The 19,982-nt window shown below is 35.4% G+C and overlaps 1 pseudogene; it reads right to left on the reverse strand.

The window, feature by feature from the left end:
* Window positions 1-18,118: 18,118 nt before the first annotated feature.
* On the reverse strand, window positions 18,119-19,438 carry LOC149159094 (BTB/POZ and MATH domain-containing protein 4 pseudogene; annotated as a pseudogene).
* Between the last annotated feature and the right edge of the window lie 544 nt (window positions 19,439-19,982).

Genomic DNA, 19,982 nt, shown 5'->3' on the forward strand with positions numbered 1-19,982 from the left:
TATCTCGTTCACATGACCAACCAATGTACAAGTCTAACCATGTGAATCAATGAACTGAGGTCGAACATGGTAGACACCATTTGATTACCGGCTAATGATGTAATATGTTAACAGGAGTGAGAGAAACCATCAATGATGTTAATGGCTATCAAGCTATTCTAGTAAAATCCATATGGTGTGAATAAATGAGTTGATGTCGAACACCACAGAAAATATTTCAGTCAAAGGTCGATGATGTAAACCTTTCACCGAGAGTGAGGAAACATGCCATTGATGTATGAAAACTCCAAGGTACGAAAGTGCGTTTTTGAGTCAACTTCCTGCATAAGGATTTAATGTTGATGGGAAGCGGCCAGTCGCAGGAGGGCCTTGATGTATCCGCCATGAACGACATGAAACAGGTATTGTGATTTGAGACATAATGATAAAAATGTTGATGATACAGAACTAGATCAGGAAAGGTAGACATGGGATGAAGGCTTAAGAGTGTTATGGAAGATACTGACTGAATAAATTCTGTTGAACACAACGGCAACACTGAATGGATTTTGTAGCATTGAGCTAAAACCAAAAGTGGAGGCTTTGAAACATTATGTTCAATAAAAAGACAATAATATTTCCCAACCCAATATCCATGGATATGTGGTGGAAGAGTGTTGTGTTCAGGTGTGACTCATTTCCATTAAAAAATAAAGTGCCATGTTTTCCAAATTTCTCCAACCATAATGGTCAGTACCTATTTATTTTATAACAAGCTTGAAGAGGATAACATATACTTGATCCATAATTTCATCCTTCATATGAATAACTCTAGGAATATTTAACAAACCCAGAGAAGGAGTTCTTTGGTCCTATGATAAATGGTGTTTCCATTGATGTTTGATATTTTAATGGGTCCAACAAAGGTATAACTAGACATATTTTTCATGTTCAGAAAATTTAAAAAAGAGGAGAAAACAAAACTTCAAAGATTCCTTTTTGTAGATATTTTCTTGAGTCTGAGAAGGTAGAAAATGATACTTAGGAGAACCTCTTAGCCATGTTCGAATAAGGTATTCCTTTTTCGTAGTTAATCTATCTCAATTCAAAAAAGAGTTAAACTTATACTGAATAGATGTCTTTTATTTTTCTTTAATGAGTTCGAAAAGACAAGTGCTCGACAATATTTTCATATTTTGGGAGTCTAAAAAGAGTTGAAAGAGGACTTCTCCTAGAGAAATGAGTGGAATGAAGGGATAACAATTAGTTTCGATCATGATGGAACTGCTCAAAACATGCAAAGGTCAAGATATTGGCTTATGTGACCACTCATTGTAGCGGTTCCTCAGGACTGGGTAAAACAACCAAGTGAAAGCATATGATTGTCCAAGTAGATGGTAACGATGGAATTAGAAAAGCAAGGCTCATCTCAAAAATATAGGATGAGAAAAATGGTAATTATGATAGATAGGATGAAAATGGTTTTGTTTTTACAGAAGCCTAAAACATAAGAAACTCTGCATGAGAATAATTGAAGATGTTTTCATTTTTTCACAAGCTTGAAACATGAGAAATAATATGCTTGAGAGTGGTTTCATTTTTACATAAGCTTGAAATAGAGGAAAACTATGGTTGAAATAAGTTTGCATGCTCCATGCATTGTGACTCAATTTGAGGTACATGCCCCCCAAGCTTCATTTCATTCATCTAAGTAGACTATTGCTTACTAACAGGTGGATGGAATGAAGGTTCATTAATGAGATCAAGTCAAAGACTTGACTGGGGATTTACGAGATCTAATCAAAGAATCGAATTGGAAGGGGATTAGTTTCATTTTCTAACAAGATTGACAGAGGAAAATAACTATGCTCATGACACATTGTTTCATTTTTTCAACGAGCTTGACACAAGAAAATGAGCTTTGCTCTAGGCCTAGTTTCATTTTTTAACGACGTTGACAAAAGAAAAAGAACTTTTCTCTCGACCTTGTTTCATTTTTTAACGGTCTTGACACAAGAAAAAGAACTCTTCTCTGACACCTTAATTCATTTTTTGAGGAGATTAACACAAGAAAATAAAATCTAATCCGCGAACCTTGATCATGACCTGCAGAAGGCCATGGCTTCCAAGAGGTTCTCATCATATGGGAGAAAAATTCTCTAGAAGGGATTATATTAAGGGATGTAATGGAAATATCAGGCTCCAATGCCCCGAGTAAATGATTCACCATAGCACCTACTAGATCTAGGTCGAAACAAGTTGAGGAAATAGTGAAAGGCTAATCTCAATTATTAGGTATGTGAATGGGATAGGTTGCCACATAATTAATCTGTGGCAGGGTAAATACCACTTGAATATAAGGTCCATTTAGGGATGTTGATTAATTAGGAGTTAAATTAGGACCAACAAATGAAAGTTGGTTAATGGTCATGCTTTCATGTGGGAAACACATGACACGAAAGAGTGAAGAGACAAGAGATCCCATGATATAAACATAGCCATGCACAAGGAGAAAATGAAAATCAAAAGGGATTTAGACTACCATCACATTGATATAGATAGTATTTCCTCCCAAATTAATAGGTAACTGAGGAAGGATCCCTAATGGTTGATGGTTCCTCTATTAAAAGCCAATAAATTATGGGTAATGGGCACAAGTTGTGGAGAACCTAAAGCTTTCCAAGTAGCTGAGGACATAATACTAACATATATTACTTCATATATTATTATGATCGGTAAAACCACATTATAAGCATGTACTTTGATCTGGAAGGGAACGAAAGGAGGAAGACAATATCATGCCAATAAATTCCAATCAAAGGAAGTGACCATGATACTTGGAGGGGGTGCCATAGAGGAATGGGAGAACTGCCCCCTTCTGCTATGGGAATGGGAGAACTACTCTCCAGTGTTGTGGGAGTGGGAACATGAGAACTATCACTTAGTTCATTGGAATTTGAAGAAATGAGAAGAACCTGAGCGTTATGAAGTTCACTCTCTATGGGAAAGGTACAATCAATTGAAGGTATAATCAAGTCAACCATTTTCTAAACCAATGGTTGGTCAGGAATGGACTCATGGGATTCACATTTAGAAAGAATGGGATTGACTAGATTATGATCAATCACTTCATCAACGAGTGGAGGATTGGGAGAAAGCGTTCGATAACCAGCTAAAAGACGAGGCTGAGAAAATGTAAGGTTTTGAAACAATTTTGAGGCTTCATCCATATAAGGAAAAATTTTAATAGGATGATTCCCTTCACATAATGTATAGGGAAATTTGATTTTACCCTTTTTACCATGGACCTTATTGTCACTAGGTGATGGTTTACCACCAACATGATCTCCAGAGGTTGATGAAAAAGGTCAATGTGAGCTTGTGGACCACACTTCTAATATCTTGGGAATACCACAATGATCTCAAAGAAGGTGGTCACCCTTACATAACTTGCAAGGAAATTTAGTTCTATGGGATTGATTGAAAGGTTCCTCCATACTAGTTGCATTCATAGCAATGGTTTCTTGGTTTACACCCTACTTATTTTTCTTCTTCTTAATATTCCTTTTCTTCTTCTTCTTATCCACCTGGTTACTAAATTTTAGGCTTTCACGAGAGGAAGAGGAAGAAGAGGAAGAAGACTGAACGAGCGAAGAAGGAGAAAGATCAATTTTAGGATCATCTCGAGGTTGATATGTTTCAAGTGGAGGAGAACATGGTTGAGAAGCAGTTTGGACATTTAGAACCAAAGAGGTCAAAATAACCAAATTGGAAAACCATTGGTAAACTCGGGAAGGGACAATGTTGCCATGTAAAGAGCACCAATATTTACAAAAGAAGGAAGAAGACTAAGATTTGCATCAGATGGATTTCCTTGATTGGTGGACCTGGGATTGTTTCCATTAGTCTCAACATACGATCTACTAACGAGTTTTTCCACGCAGAGGTTTTTTTCCGCAGTCAATTAATTCATTTTAGAAAACAATGAAAAATATAAATAAAAAAGGGTAAGCAAGGAAAAAGGTTTACCAAGCAACTGTGAACTGCAATATACGCCTTGGAGAACTAAGGACCTATCATACGTGTACAAAATTTCCATGAATGATGTGTTTAGTGTATCACGGTGTATAAGGCGACCGAATCGATTACCTATGGATGAATAGAAACCTAGGGTGGACTTCCAAAATATACTCGAAAATACATGGAAGTGTAGCCTATATTAGTGTTGTCTAATGCATAATCGTTCGATGAGAGCGTTACCATTTACTTCTCATCCATGGAGCGACATCTGATATACTTGAAGGTACATGGAGAATGATCATATACACTTACGTACATCGAATGGAATATCACCCCTAGATTGCAACGCTGACAAAAAATGACAGCTCCTACGTTTAACGACACTGGAACATGTCTCTAGCGTAGACCTATATATGTGTCGTTAAGTTTCAAATGATTCTTAGGTTAATTCAGTAAATTTTTGAGTTAATCTTGAATTAGATTTGAGTTTCAAGTTTCAAAACTCGATCTCACCTGAACACAACTATGATGCAACTAATATTAAAAAAAAATCTTTTCATTTTCAATGAAAGTTATCTAGTGTAGGGAAGAAGTGAAAAAAATGATGCAATAATCAAGTATGCATCAAAAAGAGCTTCCTAACTAGATCTTTCAATTTCACTATTCCAATTGAATTCAAAGCATTAAAATATGTCAAACCATGCAATGTAATCTATGCATGATTCCCTTGAAAACTATGAAAATGTAATCTACGTACAATTTCCTTTCCTGCTGTGAAAATGAGAATTCTAACTATGCAAATGTGATCTGTGCAAGAGAATTCTTGAAAAAAAACACAAGATGATTCCAATGAAATCAAACATAATCTGAGATTTCATGAACAGAGGAATGAAACTGAAATTGGGTGAAAAATTCAAGAACAAAAAGAGATGACACCTAAAGGCGATCAACACTCATACATAATGAAAGAAAAAACATGCAATTTCACACTAGGGAATTCCAATTTCACACAAAAAACCCTAGATCTAAAAGCAAACATTTATCTTTTCAAACCACTTAATTTTAAAAAATGAGGAAACTAAGATACAAAGATTAATCACTAATTCAAACAAACTTTTCAAAATGATGGCTAAAACATAAATTCATCTAAGAACTCAATGATACAACAAAATCAGTTTGTAAATGACCTAATGATAAAAAAAGGAATATATAAAAAAATCCTCACCAAAGGCACTAAAAACGAAAGCAAACCAAATGGAGGCTTAAGAGAGATGACAAGACACTCAAGTACTCAAGGAAGAGCAGTTGGATCAAGGCTGATGAGATAGAAAATCAAGAAAAATAAAATTTGCGCATGAACATAGGCCAATGCAGGTGAAAAGGAGGTATTAATGCGATGCAACGTAGGCACAATAACGGCCCAGCTAGGGTGCAACACTCTATCACGAGACTAGACGATATGTTGGTCTAGAGATGAAAATTTCTGATACAAGGACTACAATTGAGACTCATTGAAAGGTCTTCTTAGGTTTTTCTTGACGGAATAAGATAGTAAAGGTTAAAAGAAGATGTAAGATAATCAAAATGGACAAAGAAACCACCAATGTAATACACCATTCCCTAATATGATCGCCAATTTGTTATGCCGAATCTACATCTGTGGGCAGAAGTATCTTCCCTAGGCTTGGTAGACTGACCTAGAACAACAACAAGACAAGGAGACTAACATTTTATAACAAGATGAAGCTTACCTGGAATATGTCGTATGCTTCTCTCCTTCCTTAGCTTGCATGCTCCAATCACCATAATTAGAACCTGCACAGTCAGATAACAGAAACAAAGGATCTACAAGACTTATGCAACATCATCTCATCACTTTATTAAATACATGAACATGGTATGAAATATATGAAACCATAACATCATATATATGAAAATAAGAAAAGCTTTTCATTAATATAATGGAGTGAGTTATAACCAAAAATAGTGGTGATCTTGTACAAGAGCTCCTCGACGTTGACTTGTCCTTTCCTTGTCACAAAGTGCACCTCTAATCACCCTAATGCTTGGAAATATATCTCTCACATCAACAACATAAGGGTAGAATCACTCTCAAAAATCCAACAACAACAAATCATGTTCTTGTGGAATGAGGTAAATATATAGGAAGGAGAGGCAGTTCATGAATTCTTATCCATTTACCAATATGGGCTTGAGATCCACTCTTGACGGGAGGATGAGCCCAAGGGATAAGTGATGAAAAAATCTAAGGCAGGATAGGATAATATTCAAGAATTTTATCAGAGATAAATAGTTATAACATATCGTGGAAGCTTATCGAAGAGGAATATTCGAAATTCTTTTTCATTTCCCTAATTCCTAGGTGCAGAGTAGGGAAACCTGGTAGTCTGTGTTGGCTAGTAAGGGGCGAGGGTGTGTTGGTCTTTAAAATGAGTTAAACAAGGTGGTTTCATGTGCAAACTCAGGGTTTAGAAAGAGCCATGCTTAGGGATTTCTGTATGGAGAATGGAAAAGTATTCAAAGGATGTCAATGATCCTGTTTGAAGGCTTATTGACTAGATGTGACAAAATGGCTTATAACATGCCCCACAAGAGAAATTGACCTTCCTAACACATCTAAATAGACCTTGTTGAATCCTCATTTGGCACATCACATCAAGTATCAAGTCATCTCAAAAATTGTTGGATGCGTTCATGCATGTGAATGAGAAGGAGGCTCCCTTTCACCTAAAGAAAGTTGAATTTTTTTATTTTGGAAGTGTTTACATGGGTTATTTGATTCTATTTTGACTGAGTTTGTGGACTATCTTACAGGTTGATCTATTTATGAAACTCTTATTTAGAATTGACTGGATATTCATCTCTATTCTTGGCTCTTTGACTGAGGTTTAATTATGATCAACTATCTCTCTTTTGATCAAATAATTTAAAGACTTCTGATATTTTGTTTGAGACATGAGGCCAAACATTCTAGGAACATTCTCAGAGTTGACTGCACTATTTTCAAGGCATTGAACACATAGTTGATTATGATTTTAAATGATAATTTTAGGAGGTTTCTTGAATTAGTTTGACTAGGATTCCAGAGGATGAATTATGGCCATATGTTGCAGACCAATATATTTGATTAGATTTGACTTTCTTTCTCATTATTTACTAGTTTTGGATTGGTTGACTTGGAGAGTCAAAGCATTGACTTTGACTAGTTTATGGATGTACTATTTGGGCTATGTATTTCATGTTGAACATTGGGTGACTAACATAAGAAGAAGAATTGGTTCTACGTTTTATCCCTTGTAGGGTTTTTCCCTGGTCTTTGACCAAAATAAATGTGTGTCATTATGGTTGGCTATCTTCTATTATGCATTAGTATTTACTATTCTATCAATAATTGTTTAACTATCTCGAGGGTGAATGAAATTGGATGAAATATTTTTAAGTGGCTATATCAGAATGAAACAATGTGAAAAAATAACATGGTATCAGGGTTGAGGTGAAGAGTAGCCTTTGGAGAGAAGATAACACCTCTTTGAGACACTTTTATTTCTAATTGGGGATTAACCCTCTTGAAATGATGACTACCTCCTACCTCAATATTGAAGAGAAGTTGGATGATGCCTCCAAATTTGCAACATGGTGGGGTAGACTCGATCTTACACTTGAAGAGAATTATGTGATAGAATATGTTCAAGGCAAAGTCACCGAAACTCCCGAAAATTCCAGTGCAAATGCCAAGTCCAAGTAAAAGAAGGGTGAGATCAAGGCCAAGAAGATTATCATTTACTCTCTTAGAAATCATCTCATCGCCTACGTGTCGAAGGTGAATAAGTGAAAGGAGATATATGATAAATTGATTGATATGTATGAGGTCAACAATATCAACTAAGTCCTTTCCTTGAAGAGTCAACATCATGACGTCAAGATGAAAAATCCTCAATATATTACAACCTACTTCATGAGGATCTCTCAAATAAGAGATCAAATTATTTTCATTGGAGACGTCATAGCTAATAGAGAGATTGTGCGTATCACCCATGAAGGACTCCCCATGTCTTAGGAGACATTCATTACAAGCATTAGTTTCAGGAACAAGCTCCCTCTGTTTGATGATATTTAGGAAATTGCACTCAAGAATAATCTAGGCTCATCTCCAGAGGAAGAATTGAAAGACAAGAGGAAGGAGAACCTACCACATTTTTAGCCTATGTCAAGAAAGGAAAAGGGAAATGAAAACATTCCAAATGGAAGTCAAATAATTAGCCAAATCTAGCATTCAATAATAATAGAAGGGACTTGCCCAAAGTCCAATGCTACATGTGTGACAATTTTTTCCACATTTACTAAGACTATCCTGATAGAAGAAATGCTAAAAGGCCTAGCAACAACAACAATGGTAGTAATAACAATTTCAAAAATAAAAGGAGAGGAAGAGGTCCTGCTACCCATGCAAGTGTTTAAGTGTCCAAAAAAACTCAAAAGAGGTCCAAGAACACAAGGTATATAATAATGTTGCTAAAACTCAATATGAATATTATCTTTTAGCTGTTCTGTCTAGCTCATATTTATATAGCTTTGATAGTTGGCTCAAGGATATTTGGGCATCTTGACAATTTACTAGGTATCATGAAGTCCTCTCAAATTTGGTTGAGAGGGACAGTAATTCCAAAATTATACTTGGAGATAATTTTACTCATCCTTTCAAAGAATCTATATATGTTTCTTTTTCTTTTGGAATATTGTCAAACCATTCGTCTACATGATGTGTTGTATGTGTCGATCTTGAATATGAATCTTGTCTCCATTTTTCTATGGAAGAGAAGAGTTTAGAGTTCCATTTATTAATGGAAAGGTCCTTTATTGGCCAAGGAGATATAAATTAAGAGAAACCCTCACACTTGGTATTAGAAATGAAAACCTAGATAGAGTTTTTGGATTACCAATTCAAGCATTGTTCCATGATACCAATAATCAATGTGAGCTTTGGCACGATAGATTTTCTCATGTTTGAAGGCAACTATTTGCTTGATTTTATCACGATGGTTTCATGGATACCCTAGATTAAGGGGATTCCGTAGATTAAGGTGTATTTCAAGGATGTGCCAGTGGAAGGAATGTCAAGGAACCATTTCATTCTAGTATCAGTAGATGAAATGACATTCTTCAACTTATCCATTCCAATGTCATCTCTTGGAGGACACTTGTACTATGTGATATTTATTTCTGAATTCTCCTACAAGACTTGGATCTTCTATTGGAAGACCATGGATTACACCGTTAACATGTTCAGAGACTTCAAATCTCTTGTGGAAAATGAAACTAGAAAGAATATTAGGATCTTGAGGATTGACAATGGAGGTGAATATAGTTCAATGAATTTATATATTTTTGCAGAGATGTCAGGATTAAGAGGGAGATAATTTTTTTATCAAAAACTTAATAAAATGGAGGCAGTGAGAGGAAGAACAGGTGCATCATGGAAACATCCAAAGCCAAGATTCATGATTAAAGGCTTTGAATGTTTCTATGGAGAGAATCTATGTATATTTTTGTTGAGGTCCAAAATAGGAGTTGTCATCAAGCATTGAGAGATAAGACTCGTGAAGAATTATTTACAAGTTAGAGGAACATTGTGTTTAGTGAGGATGTGACATTTTACGAAGATGTTTCCTTTGGAAAATCAAGGGACTTTCCCATCCCTGCCAATGCTAAAACAAGAGATGATATTATTGTTGTATATGTAGAGCCATCCATGTCATTTCCTGACCTTACAGATGAGCCTATGTGTAGCCACCCCTCCCATATCTACCCACTTTCATTGGCCTGCTAGGGTAACCATGAGCTGAGGGCTACTATGACATGACTCAACCTCCTAGTTCACCTTAAGGAAATGGGTTTACAAAATGAAACCTTACCAACCTTCCTGAGGAGTTACAGGAACTCCAAGAGGTAAACCACCCCTCCAGGTGCCCAAACCCTGAGTCAGATTGCTTTTTCACCGACTAAGACTCCGAGCTATAGGAATAGCATTGTATCCATGAGACTGTAGCCCTCCAATGTTGTTCATAAGCTTGAAAGGTAGCGACTGCAATCCCAATTTCTCTATTATAATCTCGTGACCTTAGAATCAATAGCACTTATTAAGGGCTTGTCTCCATACCACTGCCCAAAACTTAGTGAGACTTTCCAAAATAATAAAATAAATCAAGAAAAATATGGATATACAAATTTGAGCCTCAAAATTGACCTAACTAAGCCTAACTATGACATTCATTTCATCGAACATATTGGGAACATGAAATCTATAGTTCGTTAATGTATATCTGAAGATACAACTTTGATACTTATCTGAGAATAATAAATAAGGTCTAATGCCCTCTCAAAGTAGACTACATAACATCTATTAGGTCATGCATTCAATAACCATTAATTTACCAATAAAACATGATAAGAGCCATGACTAGAATATGGTATATAACCATGCTTATAACTTGCATATAACTAGATTAATAAGAATGATAGAACAACTATTGAAGAAACATATTAACAAGCACATTTACTCATTAAATGCCAGAGGAAATAACTCTTATTAACATATTCAAAAGCCAACAAAGTTAGGGACTTCCATGAAACACCTGACCATAGATTAAGCTGAACCAAATCTTTCTTTCTGCCAATCACCACTATGCCATATTCCAAGCATGAATGTGGGACCTCATGGTATAAACCAAGACATAAACAACCAAGGGAATCCATAGGTTAAACAACCTCTAGCCTCACGCTACCGTGATCTAACCTAAATTAGTCCTGAGATCATGAAACCAAACCAATATTGGATGCATTAGAATTCCTTCACCATCCCTTGAGGAATTTTCCTGTCTCTACCCAACTGTTGAGGGATTCCTAGAGAAACCCATATCCACCCCCAACCCTTGAGATTTTCTTGATAACACCTCACCTAGATCCAAAACCTTCTGACAATCTAAAGCTCAACCATTAATGAATCCCATCACCCCATGGTTATCCAGAAATGGCAAGGCAAGGCTTAAACCACTGTCAAACTGGACAAAACCCATACTAATGACAACAAGATAACCTAATGCACACATGCATGTACCATGCATGCCAAAAATAGTAAGGAAATCATACATGCAACTTTATACCTACAAGTAATCCCACTGTAGACACTTGATCCAACTATTCCTTGCTTGATCTTTTCTTTCTTGTCCTTCCTTTGCTTCCTTTTCTTCCTTTCTCATCTTGGTGCTCTTCTCCTCTCTAAAACCAATTCCCAAAACTAAACTGGCAAATACTATGAACTGATCCTAAGAAGACTTTTTATTATTGAGGCCTCTAATTCCTTCAATTTCCTCTATTTTCCCTTCAATTTCCCTCTCATACAAAGATGTTACCCTTCATCTCCCTTTTCTCCTATTTTCCTTTATTTTTATAAATAAATGTAAATAATTTCCACTTTACATTTCCAAAGCCTTTGCCAATTTATTTAGCCATAATAACTGAAAGTGACACCCACTAGGATGTCTTTCCCAACATTCAACTTGGAATATGTGTCCCATGACCTTGGTCTTAGTTTGCCTTTATTAACCTTATTACATGAAATTTTAACCGGGGGTTGTTGAAGATTCGTGGCCCTTAGGGGAACATCATCCTTGATGTTCAGTCAGACCTATAACCAACAAGATCATTGAGAACCAAAACATACTTCCTATGGAGCTTTATAACCCATGTTGTTGCAGTATTTACAATGACCATTGTTCAAGACACAACAATCATATTGTTTATTGGAGCTTTATAACACAACTCATTACGATATTCAGAATAAAAACCACATATATACTCATTCACGTTTGCTTCATCCAAGAAATAATCATATTATCTATGGATATTTAAAAAACAACTCAATACCATATTTAGAATGATATACAAGTATAATCACTTATCTACACATCCTATGATAAAGGAATTTTACTCTTATTAGCTTCTTCAAAGCCTCAAGTAATTAACCTATTCCTCATTCAAATTAATTCCAATAAAGTTTTATGCCTTTAAAAAAATTTAATTTTATTTAAGAAAAAAACTTATTTTCCTCCTTTACAGTTGAACCCACAAAATTTATTTTCTTAGACATGATTTTTTTTTATTTCTAAGGTAGCTATAGTCGATATTCCTAGCTACTTAGGCAAACACTTAAAATAAATTAAAAGGAATAAGTTTAAGATTTAAATTTTGAATTTAATTTACCTCCAAAATATTCACTTTAGATCCAAAAGATGAGGTTAGCCCAACCATAAATATTCACCACTTGGGGCACCTTAATACACTATAAAATTGCATTCGACCTCATCACCTGGAGACCAACTCAGATCATGAAAAGGAGCATGTAATATTTTATTCACACATCTGAACGAGTCTAGGAAAGAGGATGAGATTTATAAGGGAGAATTTTATCTATGGAAACCAAGTTTATCCATCTTTTGATCAACATTGACCTCACACATATGGAAACAATGACATATTGTTTGACCTAAATTTTTCTTTGCAAGTTCTAGGTAGCTCACCAAAATTCTAGGTAGGTTGAACAAACCTATTGGTTAGCTCTCGGAGGTCAAATTTCAACTATATTGACCAAGGTTGACTGAAATGATGAGTACAAACAAGAAGGCTGAAAATTGATTTATTTGATGAGGTTTGACTTATTAGATCAGTTTGGTCAGTTTGACTTAATATCAAATTGCACCTCTTGTTGAATTGAAGAATTTCTCCAAAGAAAAGATTGTTGTTTTTCTCTCAAAGTTGGGTTTCCCATGTCAATTTTTTTATCTCCCTTTTGTGCTTGATTTTATCTTTATCCTCTAATCATTATTGCATTAGTATTGAGATTTTCTATTTATAATTGCTTAATATTCCATGTGATATAAGCAACTTGATTAAGAAATCGTTAGAAATTAATTATCGAATTAGAATATAAGATTCTCCATAGAAAATCGAGATGGTATCAAATCTAATATTTTTAAAGAGAAGCCATAAGTCAATATAAACAATGTTAAAGAGTAGTCATTTGATTTCCCTAAAAGGAAAACTTAGATTGGACTGTGGAAGAGTCAATTCCCTAAATATAGTTTGAATGAAAAAAGTATTAATATTGATTTCATGAAGAATGGGTTTTATGTCTATAAAAGGAATTAAGTTTCCATGATTATTAGGAGGGTCAAATCCCTATAAGGAAGCAATAATCCTCATATCTGCCATAAGAGGGCTGAAAGGCCTCAACAAATAAACAGAAGGGTCGAGAAAAGAATCAGTCTATTGGAAAAAACATTAGAAAGGGACCATAGCTAGCTTGCTGGCCTAGAAGAATTTGAAAGGTCTCATACCCTTGAAAATGTAGTTTTGAATTATTGATGATAGTAGTCTAGTAAGGTTAATTTGAGGATGTTGTTCTAGTATAAAGTGATTGTTGAATGTACATTTTTGAATTAGAATGATCTTAAGTTAAGAATGTTTGACCGAGATCTAGACCTGGAAGGATAGTAGAGTTGGGGAAACACTTGAATTTTATTAGAAGGTTACTCCAAGGAGCTTCTGTCTCGTTAAAAAAAAATACTTGCTTATGAGAAAGAAAAGTCTTTGTTAGTAGGATGAAATTGAAAAGGTATGTTAGGTGCCTATAATACTACTGTATTCCCTTTATTTTTATTAGGGTAGCACCCTATTGTTATTGTTGTTCCCATGTACCACCCATGTTGTTCCATTTCCATCCATTTTTTTAAGGTCACAACTAAGCCAGACACCAAGTTGGTGTATGAGACCCCCTTGTTTGTGGGACAAGGTACCCACCTCCACGCAGCAATTTGACTACTAAGTCTACGAACGCATACATACTCTACCCCCCTCTGGTTTTGAACCTGTGACCTCTTAGGAGGAAAGACATGTATCACCCATGTTGTTATTGTTGTTAAGGAGATAGAAGCTCAAACTTTCTTAAGTTAAGGTCACTCTAATTCAAAAATGCACACTTAACAATCACTTTATAGTAGAACAACATCCTCAAATTAACCTTGCTCGACTATTATCTTCGGTAATTCAAAACTACGTTTTCAAGGGTATGAGACATTTCAAATTCTTCTAGGCCAACAAGCTAGCTATGGCCCCTTATGATGTTTTTTCCAATAGACTCACGCTTTTCTCGACCCTTCTATTTTTTTTTTGAGGCCTTTTGGCCCTCTTATGGCAGATATGAGGATTATTGCTTCCTTCTAGGGATTTGACCCTCCTCCTAATCATGGAAACTTAACCCCTTTTATAGACATAAAACCCATTCTTCATTACATCAATATTAATAATTTTTTTCATTCAAACTATAGTTAGGGAATTCAGTCTTCCACAACCCATTCTAAGTTTTCCTTCTAGGGAAATCAAATGGCTACTCTTTAACCTTGTTTATATTGGCTTATGAGGGATACATGGGAACAACAATAACAATTGGGGGCTACACTAACAACAACAAGGGGATTACACTAGTATTATAGGGACCTAACAAAGTACTTGCTAAAGAACGTGACTTAATCCTTAAATGTCACACAAAAGGAATTCCATGATTAGTTTTAATCTCTACAATTTCAAGTTGGTGGAGGTGCTTCTATGATAAAAAAAAGGGATCAAAAAACAATTTTTGGCACTTTACTTAAATGTCCACACTCACCCATCTCATCAAGGGAAATAACAACCTAGTATAGAAAGTACTTTAGCAATGCAAATAAAGGCACGAAAGGTATAGTGGGACATGGTTGTTCACAAATGGAATTATATCATGATTTCATGTTACTGGCACTAAATGCATGAAAGGGACATTGCCTTACAAAGGGAAATTTGGATCATTTATCTTGATATATTCGTTTGGATTGATATTGGTAGTTTGATTGAGATGAAGCATCCTTGATTGATTGATAAATGGAATAGAGAAATTACATCATTGAAAAATTCACCAAACATGTGGAGTTGCATATGGATTTGAGAAATTATCAAACCTACAAAACAAGTTATTATGTAAGGCACGGGGTTTGAAAACTCTAGAGGAGCTTACAGTTATGACTTCAATGTGAAAGTCCTAAGATACCCAAGAACACAATAAAGAATGTTGAATCCTACTAGGAGTTTGTTCTGGGTAACATGAAGATGTCTCAACTTACAACTGAGACCTTTGATAGATAACTTGAGGATAAAGAAACCCTAGCTCATTTAATTAGTGCAAGGAAGAAAAGTGAACCTACATGCATTAATAACAAAAGGTTAGGATGATGATATGCATTTCTATCTTGAAGAAATTGTATATGGATTTCAATGGTTTTTTCAAGAAGGAAAGGATCAAGAGGGAGCTGACAATTCCCTACAATCCTCAAAAGACAAGTACTTTATATATTTTTTCCATGATTATTATTATAGCTCTTTTGATAGGCCTCTTGTACTTTTATCTTTTACTTTGTCATAATAATTTCTTTCGTGACCTCCTAATGAGGTTTGTATGTACATCATTAATGATGCCAAGGCTTTAATATCATATAGAATCATCAGGGAAAAATAAGCGAACTTTGTATATAGCATATAGAATCATGAGGAAGAAATAAGCAAAGTTTTGGGTTATGTTTTGATATTATGGATAAGTAGGAAATAACATCTATCACACTCAACACTATAGAAGCTGAGTATATTGTAGCTAGTTTGGTGAGTTGTGAAGCAGTTCATCTTCGAAATCTACTCACAGTATTGTTTGATCACATGCATAAGATGACCATGATGAAAAGTCACAACACATTGAATCAAGTACCACTATTTTTGATACATGGTATATAAGGGAGTAGTGAAGCTCCATTGCATTTGTATGAATGAGAAGGATGTTGACATTCTCAAAATCAAGCCTCTATCACATGATGAAGTTTGTATACTTCAGGAAGTTGAGAATGCTTCTCTCAGTTAAAGGGAATGTTGAAATTGTAGCATCAAGGTGATGACATTCTCCCTAGGTCAGAATATTGACATATTAATAGTATTGAGTAGGGCCATGTAATGTGGCTAGGGAGAATCACCTAGAGAGCATCAAGGCCTACAATGCTCCCTGAGTTAGAATATTCTAACCATATTGCCAAGAGGTACTTGGCTAGTTGGTAGAGTGAGTTCCTTTATCATTGGGACCAACTCCAATCATCACAAGAAGAATCAAATATTTTGTTCATAGATGCTAATGTATCTATGAAATACTTTGAGTTTTCTAAGGACAAAATTTTTCTATGGCATGCAACTTTATCCAAGTTTTGATTAGGATTGACCTTAAGTGTATGGCTACAATAACAAATTGATTGACTAAACTTTTTATTGGAATGTTTTGGGTAGTTGAACTAGTTAAATGGGAAGTCTAGTGCTTTTGATAGGATTTTGAATTAAGAAGCCCTCTACAACCCAATATAGAAGCAATGGTGTAAAAAATTATGTAATGTAATCTAACATAATTTAATGTGATGCTATGTTGACTTGGTCAAATTATATAAAATAAAAATTGAATTAAAAAATAACAATTTATACTTGATATAACTAAATGTTGGTTCAATAAATAGATAGGTCATGTCCCTTCATATTACCATATAAAATATATAAATGTTGAATATTGAACTGAATGAACTGATGTTTATTACTATGAAACTGGATTGACTCCTCGGTAAATTCACATAAAAGAAAATGAAAAAATTCCATAGATGTATTGAAATACAAAACCAACAGCAATAACAAAGGTTAAGGAATCCCTATCTTGTCAGCATGAGAATCTAACTGACCAATCTTTCAATAAACTAAAGATATGTGTGTCATGATTAAATATTTATGTAATGAAACTACTATGTGCTAGAGAAAAAATGATTATAGGTTATGGTCTCTCTTCTACACCCTTGACTGGGTATGCTTGAACTAAATCTATACTTTGTTCTCGATATTTCTCTTAGTATAAAATTTGGAGCTTATTAATAAATATTTATCATTTCTATCTATTTATAACTAGCAAGCATGAATAAAGTTGCACCTCCCATCAACTAACATAGTTTTCTTTTGTTTTGTAGAAAACAAATAGTGGTTTTAACTAAAATGCATATTTTGAATATATGATAACTTTTAAGGTACAATGTTTCATATGTCTTCTATCTTTTTCAAAATGATATTTTTAATTATATTGTTGGAGATGGACAACATTTACAAAATTTGATATTTGATGCAACATATCTAATGTTCCAATGCATTAAACCCTATGGAATTCACTACACTTTATGGGATAAGGTGATTTATCTAGTTTAGGTTTTACTAAATTAAAAAATTCAAGTATTCCATCATTCCACTATACACATCCAAGATATCGCTCATAACATCAACATCTTATCAACAATTTTATTACCAATATAGATTTTTTTGGTACTTGAGTGTTTTGGAGTTAACATAGATTTTAATTAGTTTAATTATTAATTTTATTAGCAACTACAAAAGCATTGCATTAATAAAAATTTGTATTACATAATAGATATTTCTTCTATGGTTTACCATTAGCTAATTCCAACTATAAGGGTAATACACTGCCTTTATCCCAAAAAAATACCAAGGGTGAGAAAAACTAAGTCAAGAGTCTATATTGACAAGCATAAAGCACTAACAGATTCCTAGTAGCCAGAGCCATCTTGACAAAGAAATGGGCACCAAATCATACTTCCACCAACTATTGTTAATAAAGGAGTATAGGAGGCCTAGTGTGAGGACCAAAGCACTCACCAAAATATAATTATTATTATCAAATTTTAAAATAGTCAAAGTGGTGAGAAAAATTAGATGAGCACCAAATCACACTTCCACCAACAATTGTAAATAACAATGCTAAATAAACAATGCTAAATAAAGAAGCACAGGGAGGCCTGGTGGAGGACCAAGGCAATCCCCAAAAAAACTATCTTAGAAATGGGCATCATAAATCCTCTAGACTGAAGTTCAACTTTCTAGCCAATGCCCTTCTCAGCATCCACAGACACACACAAACAGTGATAGTCGGCCTCAATTAATGTTCAACAGTGTCGTTACTTTCAGATTGACAATCCACAGACAAGTCCAAACTGTGAATGCTATTTCTTGGTCTTACTCTCCTGCCATCAATATCAGTACCATCGGAAGGTTGATCCCAGCCATTAATATCAGTAGCATCGGAAGGTTGTTCGCAGACACTCCTGGGATTTTCTCTGCTGCTGCAATCATCCTCAAAGCCAACAACTGCCTTTAGAAGTTCTGACAGAAGTAAAGGGTATTTCTGTTGCAAACACTCAAAACCCTTTGAACGCATAACCTCTGGAAGATTTTGTGTCGCAAATTTGAGACATGCAGCTTTCAAGCCAGTAGCATGGCAACTCTCAGCCAGAGCAAGAGTGGAGGCAACAGTATTTACAGATATGCTTCTGCATAATTTTGATTCACAAAGTAGCCTCAGTCGCCGCAAACCATACGCATCTGCTACGGCAAACAAGCGCTCTGTCAATATCTCAGTTGTTGAAGAAGACGATGAATCGGCTGGGGATGGCTCTTCATCAAGAAGGGTTTCTGTATAAATATAATGCAGCATAGCCTTGAACACTCTAGGCTCCATGTCTATAATAACAACATCATTATTCTGCTTTGAAGAAGAAAAAAAATTTGCTGTGAATACTGGGGATCGTGCAGCTAAGACAAGTTTATGAGCACGAAATTTCTCCCCAGCCACATCAAAAGTTACATCTGAGGCTTCCTGATTTTCTAAAAGTGCACCAAAATTTAAACGTAACTCTGATTCAGGAACAGCTATGGAGTGCAAACAAGCGTATTCGTTGCCAGAGACCACAACACCTACCGTGCAATGTAATTTCACGCAATCATCCTTGAGGTAATTGGATGTTTCAAGTGCAGCCCGTTCGATGAACCGTTTGTAACCCCACCTGCTTCCTTGAACCTCAAAAATGTGAGGGCCTCTCTCCCGCCCCGGGCGCGCATGGCTGTAGAGCGTCTTGTCCTTTCCCTCCCCGCTTTGATCCACCAACGTCAATACCTGGGTAGCGCGAACGTCAGTGCCCTTGCTGGCCAGCGCTATGAAAACCGAAACATAACGCGATTTATCCTGTGCACTTGTGCCGTCCGGGTAGAAATAAATAGCCCACTGATAACCTCCCACAAAGAAAGTCTGGCTGGAAATGTGCCTGCCAACGCCCATGCCCTTGACCAGAGAATAACCCTCTATCACGAAATTGTGTGACCCATTGACAGTGCTGGTAACCGATCTCGACGTCGAAGCCGATCCATCGCCGTTCTGAATTCCATTCTGCATTGTGGACGGAAATCTACACCCAAGTGACCTTTTAATTGCCAATGGCCAGGCGAAACAAAAAACAAAAGAAAACACAGAAATGAAACCCTAGGCTGCCAAAATCGGTCTAATTCACAGATAACTCCGCTAGAGACCCATTAGATATTCCCTAGTTTATCCTCGATCACCTCGCACGGTCACTTCACCCAAGTGGTTTTTGAGTGATTTTGGGGGAAAACTTACTGAATATTCACTGCCCTTGTCGAATAGCCTATATAGATGGACAACGCCATCGAGACAAACTCGTGATGGCAGACAAGATAATAATGCTGTTTATCACCTCCAAATTCTCTCTATATATATTGCAAGTTATAATCAATCTAGGTCGGTGCTAGTTGGAATTTGTGGGTAAAAATTGATCGGTGGTCATTTAAATTGTGCCATGCTACTCTGGATATTCTACGAGATATGGTTAACTTTCACAATAGTATTCTAGACTTTTTCTCATGAGATTTGGTTAAAAAAAAAGTAATAACTTAAAAAAGATTTAGTCAATTTTTTTTTAAATAGATTTAGTCTAAATTTTTTTATTGGT

The sequence above is a fragment of the Pinus tabuliformis genome, chromosome 5_2, assembly GCF_031772625.1.
Source record: "Pinus tabuliformis cultivar Carrire ecotype Pingquan chromosome 5_2, CPIR1, whole genome shotgun sequence".
In the NCBI taxonomy this organism is placed as follows: Eukaryota; Viridiplantae; Streptophyta; class Pinopsida; order Pinales; family Pinaceae; genus Pinus; species Pinus tabuliformis.